The sequence below is a fragment of the Curcuma longa genome, chromosome 7, assembly GCF_044706935.1.
Source record: "Curcuma longa cultivar G26 ecotype Majalengka, Jawa Barat chromosome 7, ITB_CL_G26_1.1, whole genome shotgun sequence".
Lineage (NCBI taxonomy): Eukaryota > Viridiplantae > Streptophyta > Magnoliopsida > Zingiberales > Zingiberaceae > Curcuma > Curcuma longa.
In genome coordinates this window covers 11,874,511-11,886,560 of record NC_133867.1, presented here as the reverse complement: position 1 = coordinate 11,886,560, position 12,050 = coordinate 11,874,511, and the positions used below count along the sequence as shown (strand labels likewise).

At 36.8% G+C, this 12,050-nt stretch overlaps 1 pseudogene; it reads right to left on the bottom strand.

Annotated features, from left to right (window-relative positions):
• Positions 1–3,215: 3,215 nt before the first annotated feature.
• LOC141832644 (uncharacterized) lies at positions 3,216–8,183 on the bottom strand (annotated as a pseudogene).
• Positions 8,184–12,050: the final 3,867 nt, after the last annotated feature.

Sequence of the window (12,050 nt, the reverse complement as noted above, 5' to 3'; positions counted from 1 at the left end):
AAACATTAAATATTTGAAAATTGGTTGATCAACACTTAGACACAAACCTCTAGGTCAACACTAAGTCAAAACCCTAAGACACATAGGTAGAAAATCCTTGTGGTCAACAAGGATGTCGCAAGAGAGTGTCTAGTTCAGGAGGAGGTCATTCTTGAAAGACTTATATTTAAAAAAGATCTCTGAAAGACTAAGTTTAAAATTTTAAAAATTATTTTAAAAAACTTTATTTTGTAAAATATTTTATAAAATTTTCTTTTAACTTGGAACAACACCTAAGACACATAGGGAGATTATCTTGTGGTCAACAAGGAGCCCTAAGGGAGTGTCAGATTTAGGGGGAGTCCAAGTCTAAAAGTTCAATTAAAAATTATAATTTAAAAATCATAAGTAATTTGCTCTATTTGATTTAGATTAAACCTCTAAGACATTTAGGGAGTTTGCCTTGTGGTTAATAAGGAACCCTGGGAAATGTCAGATTTAGGGGGAGATCCAAAATCAAAAGAGTAAAACTATTTTTTTTAAAAAAAAAGTATTTTAAAATCATATTTCAAAAATCATTTTAAATATTATCTATTATCGTTTTGGTTTGGGTTAAACTCTAAGACACACAGGGAGGTTGCTTTGTGGTTAATAAAGAGCCCTGAGGACGTGTCTAGTTAAGAGGGAGACTCTGACTTAAAAGGATAATAACTAATTTTTCAAAAACCTACATATTTTAAAAATAATATTTCAAAAATTATTATTATCTATTATGTTTTTAATTTAGATCAAACTCTAAGATACACAGGGAGATTGCTTTGTGGTTAACAAAGAGCCCTGAGGATGTGTCAGGTTAAGGGGGAGATTCTGAATTAAAAAAATAATGACTAGGTTTTCAAAAATGATCTATTTTTAAACACTTATTTTAAAAATTCTTTTGAAAAACTATTTTAAGCTATTGTGAAAAACCCTTTCAAAACTCAAGTTTGAAAACTATGGTAAAAACACTATTTTACAATATTCTTAAAAGAAAAAATATTTTTCAAAACTTAGTTTGAAAATACTTATGAAACACTATTTTGAAATTTTTTTCAAAACTTATTATTGAAAAACTATTGTTGAAAATTATAAATTAAAAAAAAAAGTCTACTATGGTCTTTCAAGAACTTTCAAGACTTAGTCATGACCATAGAGTTTCCATTATTGTTGGTGCAAGAGAGAATGAACCTAAATTAACTTTAAATATTTTTGATGTGTGACAAGGGGGAGAAGGGACCTTAAGTTAATAATATAGAATTCTCCCAGATAATTAAACCCTAACCTATATTAACTTAAGAAATTGTCAAACATCAAAAAGGGGGAGATTGTTGTTGCAAGAAGCACTAGATCTTTCCTAGGGTTTTGATGTTTGACAATACACCAAAGTCTGGTCAGTTTGACCAAGGGTTGATTCAAACAAGACTTGATGTTTGGATGTGTGGAAATGATTGAAATTTAGTCAGATAACTAGCGAGAAGTCCTAGTCGGTTAGACTAGGCAGTGGAAGTCCTGATCTGGACGATCGGACAAGGGAAGTCCTGGTAAGTGAAGCTAGGCAAGAGAAAGCCCTAGTTGTAGGCTAGGCAAAGGGAAGTCCTGGTTTGGAGGATCAGTCAGAAGTCTTGGCAGAGATGAAGCACCAGGTGATGTTTGGACTGGTCTGGAGGACCGAGTCATAGCAGAAGTCTGGACTAGTTTGGAGAACCGAGTCGCAGCAGAAGTTTGGGCTGATCTGGAGGATCGAGCCCAGCAAAAGTTTGGGCTGGTCAGAGAGGACCGAGCTGCAGCACAAATCCTAGGGGCTAAGGATAGAGCCGAGCAAAAGTCCAACAAGTCAGGAGGACTTGGTTGGCAAAGGTAAATTTTTCTGAGTGGAGGGGGTAAGGGCGCGTTCCTGGAGTGGAATGGTAGGCGTCAGACTAACCCAGGATTTTGAGAGAAATCTGAAGTTAGACCCACAAAATAAGGATAGGATGTGTTGCTTTGTTTGCATACTTGTCTTGCAGGAACCATGATGCAGGGGTAACACATGAGGAGTCCAACTTCAACGGATCATAACTTTTGACTCGGAACTTAGAACGAGACATGGTTGAATGTGTTTCGAAGCTCTCTCAGAGACCTTTCAAAAGTGTCTTGATTTGACTTAAGAAAAAATTGGAGTTGACTCGAGTGGATGATTGGAGTCAACTTGAGAAAAAATTGGAGTCGACTCGAGCGGCAGAAATCTGATCTAGCCCGCGGAGAAAGAGGATATTGGAGTCGACTCGAGATCCCATTGGAGTTGATTCGAGTGTCCTATAAAAGAAGGTGAACGTGCACAGATGGAAGATATGAATCTAGAAGTTCTCCTCTTCGTTTAGTGGTGGTTCGGAATGCAAACGAGACCAAATGCTTGCAATCGGGGAATATCCAGGAGGAGTGCGAGACGCTCAGGACTTCCAGATCGGCGAAGTGTTTGATTTCTTTTCTTATTGTATTTACTTTCAGTTCTTTATCATTTTTATAATTTACAGACTATAAGACGGGTTTCTCTGCCTCTGAACAAGGTTCGGAAAGGAGACCACTAGTAGACGGGCGCCTCCCGTACATAGGCCTTGGATGTACTAATCTTGGGGGGTTAGGAACCAAGTATAAAATCCATGTGTCCCTTGCATTGTTATTTAATCCGCTTCTTAGTCTTTGATAGAAACGAACAAATTTGAAAAAGCGACAATGCGCTATTCACCCGAATTTAGTGCGTAGAAGATCTTACAGCTTCTTGTCCCTCGGACGTCGCACACATCCTTCTCGCTCCATCGGTGTACTCTTCCGTAGCTTCCGCGGCCCTCGGATTACACCGAGCCCGTCGGCTCACTTCCCCGCATAACCCTTCTCGTCCACTATGTCTTACACTCGACTTCTTCGTACCTAATTTCTTGCACACTCAGTAGAGGGATTAGAACAGCACAGGACCTAACTTAACCTGGTTAATCACATTAAAACTAGTCGGGGCACCAACATAAACGAATTGGTTTAGTTTTAATTAAAAGGTGTTTTAATTTGGAGCCAACATGGTTTGGTCTTGAAATAAACCTAAGGATATTGGTTTGGATTTTGGACTAATGGATATGAGTTTTAGATTCACAAATCAACCCCATTAGAGATCTATAAATAGATCTCTATGGAAGAGAAAATTAATAAAATTAAAAACTTAAGGGTTAGATTTTTCTCTTCTCCTGCCGCCCACTTCTCCTCGTGCCACGATCCACCCTTAGTGTCGCCGCCGTCCAAGAGGAAAAGGTGTTGAGCCAGTGCTCACTTCTCCTCTTCCTCTTGTCGTCACCACCTTTGGTGGTGCCACCGTTGGCAAAGAGGGGCCAACCACCAGCCTCCCTTCCTCCATCGGTCATCCACAGCCTGGAGTGGAGTGGTTGCTGGTCACAACCAGCAGCACCCTAAGGAGAATCGAACAACCACTAGATAAGAGAGTTCTAACCGTAAGAGAGTTCTAACCTTGGCTATTGTTCTAGCAAGTAATTATTATTGTTGGAACTCTGAGGCTATTAGGCTTGTTGCCCCTCGTCAGTAGCAGGCCATCCGACCTTCTAACGATGGCTTCATCACCTCCATTTAGTTCGTTTCATATTGTCAGGTTGCTTTTAGTCGTCGGATACCAAATCGAACCATGGGTTTTCTCTTGGATCTCTTTGTTTCCTTCCTTTGACTAGTATCAAAATAGAGACATGACACGTGACTTAGTGAAGTCATCTCCCGGAGATCTCAACGTGGATATGAGTAGAGATAATTTTTCTGAAGTTGCTGGTTGATGCATTTTCGCTTCACGTCATCCAATAGGTATAGTTTATTTATGACGTCTATTTCAATGATTATGTTTGCACGTGTTTGTGTCCTCATGTGATTTTTAATGCGTGCGTTGTAATAATTTAGATTATTATACTTTCGTTGCTTATTTATAGAAATAAAATTTTTAAACACACATAGAGAAATCTAATAGTGGTATTAGAGCCACCGTGTGTTTCGACATAGATTGTAGATCTGTATTTAGCATATCGTATGCTATCAAAAATTATTTTTGAAAATTTTGGATTAGGAAATTATTTTCTAATCCGTTATAAAAAGTTTTCAAGTTTAGAAAAGTTTTCTAATTTGTTAGAAAATTCAATTTTGAAAATTATTTCTAATATAATTAGGAAAAATTAATTTAAAAAATATTTTCTAATTTAAATTAAAATTTTCTTGGTTTAAAATATTCCCTAATAAGATATGTAATTAGATTTGAAAATTATTTCCTAATCTAATAAAAGAATTATGATTTATGAAATCAAATTTGTTAACATATTTATTTCCTAAATTAATTTACTACAACAATGACATGACTTATGTCATAATTTATGCCATGATATATTTATGATTAATATGATTAATACCATGTTATATAAATATGTCATGTAGATAGTTTTTCTAATTTGCATGTAATTGATGAGACCAAATAAGATGAAGAAATCCTTTATTTAAATTTTAAAGTTTACATATTCCATTAATATGATCTAGAATCAGAGTTTGAATTTTAAACATGGGTTGTTGGACTCTCTTCAAACCCAACTTAAAATTAGACATGTTCAAACCATTGAGATATGATCTCATGATTAATGGGTTAACTTTAACTTGAAACATTGACTTGTTGGACTCTCTCTAAGGTTAATGTGCATAGGAGTGAAGTTGGGTGATATACATATAATGTATATATATTAATGACTTAACAATCTGACATTTATGCAAATATCAATTAGTTGATAACATAATATAATAGTTATATATGTGTGAAATATAATTGGTATACTTGATACCTACCACTAGAAATAAGAATGACATTGGATTTTCTCCAAGATTGTTCTTACCTTAGTGGATTTCAATCCACATGGAGAAAATTTATCATCTCTTGAATTCAAAGTAAGGGCTCTTGAATTTAATAAACAAGTGAGAATCCCTTTTATAATGTAAATTGTTTGCATTATATAATTAATTCATCTCTCTTATATTTAATCAATTATAAATTTCTAGGTTAATAGAATCATAATGTCTTCTTTAAATTTACACTTGATTTTGTATACCAATAAATTAACTAGATCAAACTTTTTTGAATGATTCAAAATATAAGAATTGTTCTCAATGTTGAGAAGATAGTTTATATTCTCAAAAAGCCTCTTTCCCCAAGACTAGCTAATGATGCTACATCAGACCAAATGTGGCCCATCCACTACTAGAAAAAGCTAATACATAACATTTTTTATGCGTTGTCTATCTAGCAGAAAAAGCATTGTAAAATCGCCTGTTGTAAAAGAGGTCTCTCAAAGACAACGCTTAAAAAGCGTTGTCTTTGTTAACATCGACAATACTCTTTGCAACCTTTAAAAAGCATTGTCTATTATAATTAACAGCGTTGTCTATTATAGTTAACAGCGTTGTCTATTATATTTAACAACATTGTCTATTATACAAATATTATTATCAATAAATAAAAACTATTGTATTTTCCATGTATAAAACCATTGTCTATTATATTTACCAAATGACTTCTATATACAAAATCATTGTCTATTACAAAAGCATTGTCTATTACAAAAGCATTCCATAGACTTAATTACATAATATATGCTTCTACCAACTTTGAAATATGTTGTTGAAGTGACATGACCTCAATCCAATGCCCCTCACACGCCCGGCTCAAGTGCTTTTGTAATCACATCCTCTTTTGTCCCTTCAATTTGAAATATGGAATATATAAGTAACATCTAAATTTAAACCAATAAGAACTAAGCTAAGATATATATAACTGTAAAGGTTTTAGTTGCATGTTAGTACCTTTGTCCATTGGTAATCAAATATAGTATCTATGCTTTTCTGTATTACTCCACAAATACGGCAAGCAAGACCAAACTCATCATGGAGCAAGTAGGAATGGCCACATTCTTCTTCTTCTTCTACTTCTTCTTCTTGCACAACTTGATATGATTGTCGGAAGTATCATCCTACAAGAAAAAGGTTAACAAATAAATTATAAAAATAGAAATGTTAAATATGATAATTATTCACACTGGTCAATTTCATGCATACTAATCAGTTTCATGCTAATTAAAAGCATGAATGATGAATGGTTGAACTTGTATTAAGGATAAGGGGGATGGTCCATGGCATGTAGCTATGAAATGCCATGTCATGCCATTGCATGAAATTTGAACCTTTATTTCCTCTAGTGCAATAAAAATTAGAGCTGGAAGCAAGATAACACTAACTTATCAAGGAGAGTACTTAACCTAGAATAACTCATGCATCACAGAATAAGTTACTACTTACAACTCCAAGTAGGGAGTACTTAACCCAGTTAAGTTACTACATGCACAAGATAATGATTTATAACATTATGATGCTACTGAAATGTTGAACCCAAAGTTAACCTAGAGTATTTGCAACAAGATTTATAAGAATAACCAAATAAATAATCTAAACTTTGTCCTTGTCCAAATACTAAGTAATATATTGATTAAAACTACTGAGTTTAGTAGTTAATTTCATGCTAAATATAAAATAAAATAAAATAGACAACTAATAATCTTGCAACTAAAAAATGACAATAAAATTTGAAACTGATCGAGAATACTTAACATTTGTTGGAAAGGCAGGCACAGAAACAGAATAGAACAGAACATGCATTTCTGTTTAATCCTCAATGATATCAAAAGGTGAGCCCTAAGCCATAAAGAGAGCACTAATTGAATAATCTTAATGCAAAATTCCACCAACTCAATAGAGAAGAAAAACTAATAAAGAAAGAAATCCATAACTATAGGAGTAGCACATTGGCCTCTAGTACAGACATGCTCCTATTCTTTTTACTGAAATTAGCAATAGAACGTCCAAATAGTTCAGAATGCTCACATACCTGCTCGATGAACTCAATGTATCTAGAAACACCATCTTTAAATTGAGTTCCACCTCCAGGGAAAACAAGGTAATCATCATATCTCCGTATCCAGTTTTGATCTTTCTTATAATCAACAAGTTTGGCGTGACGAACATTATTATACCAAATCTACATACCATAAAATAGCTGATTTTAATAAGACTCACACGTTGAATGATAGGTTAAGCTCCAAACGACTAAAGTATAATCTAATGGCAAGCATGAGTTTCGCCATTTTTTATACTATTTTTCATACTTAACAATGCTCCTTATTTCTAATCTATAGAAGTCAACATGATTTCACGAACATCAATGAACTTTCCAATAAATATGAAGAAAAGGAAATTTTCAATAGAGCAAGGTGAATACTATTGCTGAAGAGAAGAAACTTGAAAATCAATTGATGATGTGGAAATGAACAGTTTAACAAGAAAAAAAAGATCCTGAAGGGAAACAATGTGGTCTATAATCCTAGACAGATGCTAACTTATCATTCCATATTTTTCTCAAAGTGGTAGCACTTTCCTTGTCCTAGATCAGTATGTGTTAACATGGGATCAGGGTATCAGATACATAGCAAGAATCAATCTCACCATGTCTCTGCTCTCGGGCCACAGAACCGACACCTTATAGCCCCGCGGCAGCGGCACAAGGCACCTGCAGCTGGGTTTGGGGCAATGCCACTCCCGGTGCTCCATGTGTTGTTGCGACTCGAGCTCCTTGATGGCCTTCTAGTTATCCAGGCACGAAATGTAATCGGCCGCCTTGAACGCCTTCCGTCCCCTATAAATCTCCCATTTGACATCAACTTCTGGTTCAACCCCGCCGTCCTCGTCGCCATTGTCGCCATCCGCTGCCGCAACATTGAAGCCTCCAACATAGTCTCGGTTTGATAGGGTCTCCGACGTTGAGATCGGAGTGGGAGGGTCAAATCGAGAGAGCGGCAACGGCGCGAGGAGATCCTTCACGGAGAAAAAGTAATTTCATGCTAACTACTGGGATGAGGAAGAGAAGGCGGGGAAAACAAAAACAGTGGCTTTCTTCTAGGGCTTGGATTAATAGCGAGTGATTTGTGCTCGCATCGAAGATCCAGAAAGAGGTTGACTCTAGTGGCAAAGAGGGGCAGATGGTGGTCAGAGGCCTTGTCTGTGGTGTGGATTCTAAAGAGGATAGTGGTGCCGAAGTGGAACTCCATCTCCGACATCGCGGTGAGAGAGGAAGGTGAGGGAGGCAGCGAGATTCGCTAGGGTTCAAATTTTGGAGAGCGAGGTGAAGGGAAGCGAGCGGGCGGGCGGATGACCTCGATATAAGATATCCTCAAACACAACACTTTTTAAAAAACCATTATCTTTGACCCAAAAAAATTACTAATAGACAATACTTTTTGAAAAAGCATTGTCTTTGACAAAAAAAGCTCTAATAGACAACGCTTTCTGAAAAAACTTTGTCTTTGATTTTTAAAAGACAACATTTTTTACTAAAAACGTTGTTGAATAAAAAAAGACAACACTTTTGACAAAAAATGTTGTCTTTCAAGTGTTGTGTATTAGCTTTTTTCTTATAGTGATCAAAAATATACGACTAATTCTGAGCTTGTCAGTTGCATCATGCTTGACTTAATGTCTCCTAAACTGTAAAAAACAACATTAACATATAGATGCTTATATAATTGTTTATTATCTTCGTGAGCTGTTTGATGAGCAAGTTAGATCTGAATGGTTCGAGGTCACCAAGCTTTTCTTTCACTCAAAGATGTAGGAAGGTTTATCCGCGGTGCATTATGTACTAAAGATGAATGGTTACATTGAGTAGTTGTGATCACTTAGATTTGTGATGGATTATGAATTAAGTATTGACTTAATTCTACACAGTTTGTCTGATAGCCATAGCAATTTGTGATGAACTATCTGATAGACCATCTAAAATCCACAATTCCAAATCCAATCAAAATGCTTAAGATAGTGGAGTCATCTATTAAGAAAGAACAGAAAGTTGTGATGATGTTTGACACTCCGAAGAAAGGTTGTATGAAGAGAAAGTCAAAAGATCAAGCTAATGGAAAGAAAAATACTAAGAAAGAAGAACCAGTACCAAAAGGACCATGTCACCATTGTGGCAAGATAGGACACTAGTGAAGAAACTATAAGATTTATCTTGAGTTAGTGAAGAATAAAGCATCTGATGCCCCATCTACTTCAGGTATCTTCATTATTGAATGTCATACTATTTTCTCTGACACTTGGATATTGGATACTAGATGTGACTTACAAATATGTAGTGACATAATAGTAGAAGACTGGACAAGGTAGATTCAAATTTGCAAGTTGACAATGAAGTAAAGGTTGTAGCTAAATCCATAGGAACTTATTTATTGAAACTCCATAGTGGACTTGTTTTGGAATTAGATAATTGTTTTATGTTTCTTCTTTAATAAAGAATATTATTTTTATTTATTGCTTAAATATAAATGGCTTCTATGAGTTTTAATAACAATTATTGTTATATAACTTTGGATGTGTTATGTTTATGAGGTGTCCTAAGGTAATTGCCTTATGGTTGTATTATTAATTTGTTAAATAATAAATAAAATTCAGAATTTAAGTGTGTGTTTTCTTAAGTTTGAATGGATCTTAAACTTAATTACTGAATGTTTGCAATACGGTTCATAGTATGAGAGAATTTGTGATTGGATCACAAATTGTGAGTATCACTACATGTGTAATTATGAATGTATTGAAATTATTTCTAGTCGATGAATTGACGATTACGGACATCATTGATTCTGTTAAGACTAGCACGTTTAAACTCCTTGGTTCGACAAGGAGCTGATCTCACTAGCTTGAGACATTGGATGTTGAGAGTTAAACATGGATGCAGGTTAAAGGTAATGAGTTCATTGGAGTAACCTGTCTTGAGATTTCATATGGTTTCTTTTATGCATATGTTGGTATCAAAGCGAGGCCGCTCTTCACCGAACTAACCACCGAAAGAGTCATGATTCAGATTTAACCATGTGGGTTTAATCTTAAACAAAGGAAGTGGGTGCTCCCGTGTTTGAATCAAGAGGATCTGACACCAGGTAGAAATTTCTAATTGTGGCTAGGCAGGAAGTCCTAGTAGGTCGAGTGGACCGAGGAGCAGGAAGTCCTAGTAGGTTGAGTGGACCGAGGGGTAAGAAGTCCTAGTAGGTCAGGTGGATCGAGGGGTAGGAAGTCCTAGTAGGTCGGATGGATCGAGGGGCAAAAAGTCTTATGGGTCGAGGATTCGGGCATCAAACAGAGGCTTTCCATTTGAGGGAGTCCTGTGGTCCTTTTTTTGAGGGGGAGATTGTTGGGTTGCAAGGGTGCAAACATAGTTCCACATCTAAAACACATGGAAAAAGATCATGGATTTAAAAAGGATGGAAGATATCTCTATTAGAATGAGGCATTTTGGGTTGAGCCCAAGAATAAAACCATGAGGGCTTAGGCCCAAAGTAGACAATATCATGTCATTGTGGAGATATTTTGATTCCATCGGTACTAACAAGTGGTATCAAAGAGTCCCCCCTTGTTGTGAACCATTTTTCCATTCTTTATTTTGGCCATTGTTGGATTGCAAGAGTGCAAACATAGTCCCACATCTAAAACACATGGAAAAGATCATGGATTTAAAAGGATGAAAGATATCTCCATTGGTATGAGGCCTTTTGGGTTGAGCACAAGAACAAAATCATAAGGGCTTAGACTCAAAGTGGACAATATCATACCATTGTAGAGATATTTTGATTCCCTCGATTCTAACAATTGGTATCAGAGTGAGGCCGCTCTTCACCGGACTAACTGCCAGAAGAGCCATGATCCAGATCTAACCATATGAGTTGAACCTTAAATAAAGGAAGTGGGTGCTTGATGTGTATAGGGTATATATGAGTTTTTTACGGTTTCATTGCACATCTTTCTGCATTTCATGACATTATCGTATGTTTATCGCATCCTTTATCTATGCATTAGGCGTGTTATCTCTATTTCATAGTTCGGAGGTCTGCTCTTGTGTTTATGCTTTTGCAGGACGGAATCAGAGCAAAAGAAGGAGAAACGGAGATTAAACTAAGACAAGGCAAGAAAGGGTCATGCCTCTAAGGCATGGTCGTGTCTCATCATCTTGAGGGGCCATGCCTTACCACTAGAGCCACACCAGCCAGTAGCCATGCCTAACAGGCACGGCTGTGCTTCATCCAGAATATCAGCTGTTGAGGGTCGTGCCTCCTAGGCACGGCCGTGCCCCCTACCAGAGCTGTGCAAGCTTGGGCTCGTGCCTAATAGGCACGGTCGTGCCTCAATTTCTAGCCAAATCCAGCTTGAAGTCGTGCCAAAAAGGCACGAGCGTGCATCATTTCTAGAGAAGAGTCAGGGTAGGGTCGTGCCTGATAGGCACAACTGTGCCTACTTTCCCGAGGTCCAACTGCTCTTGGTCGTGCCTATCAGGCACGGCTGTGTGACAAAGCAAGGGGCGTGTCTTCCTGGCCATGCCATGAGGCACGACCATGTGGTGCAGAGCTGATAGTGGGGGCATATAAATACCCCTTATATTTGCCCTAAAAAAGGAGAGGAAGTCCTTGGAAGTGATAGAGAGTCACCGTAGCCGCCATCCGGAGCAAGAATCAACGATCTATCCATCCGTTCGGGACTACTCGCCACATCTATCCACCGTCGATGAGGAGATTGCAAGACAAAGAAGACTGCAATCATTGATAAGTTTTATTTCCTCTTTCTATCTCAGATTTAGGATCTAAAATGTATTTCTTTCAATCTTCTTCGTGTTGTAACCCCTCCGTTATGGAGTAGAATCTTAAATTCTAGGATGTAGGAGGAATCGAGGTGTATTGTGGATGATTATAACTATGGATTTGTATTTACCATGTTCTATGATATGTCTATACATTTGCTTTATAGATTTATGCCTTATGCTTGTTTGATGATATGTTTGTGAATGGTATGAATCTATAAGGATGAGGACGAGTTGTGGTTTAAGGAAAACTTAGGAACGTATGGCTGGGGTACCTTGTGACAGAAGGTGAACCTTTAACCGG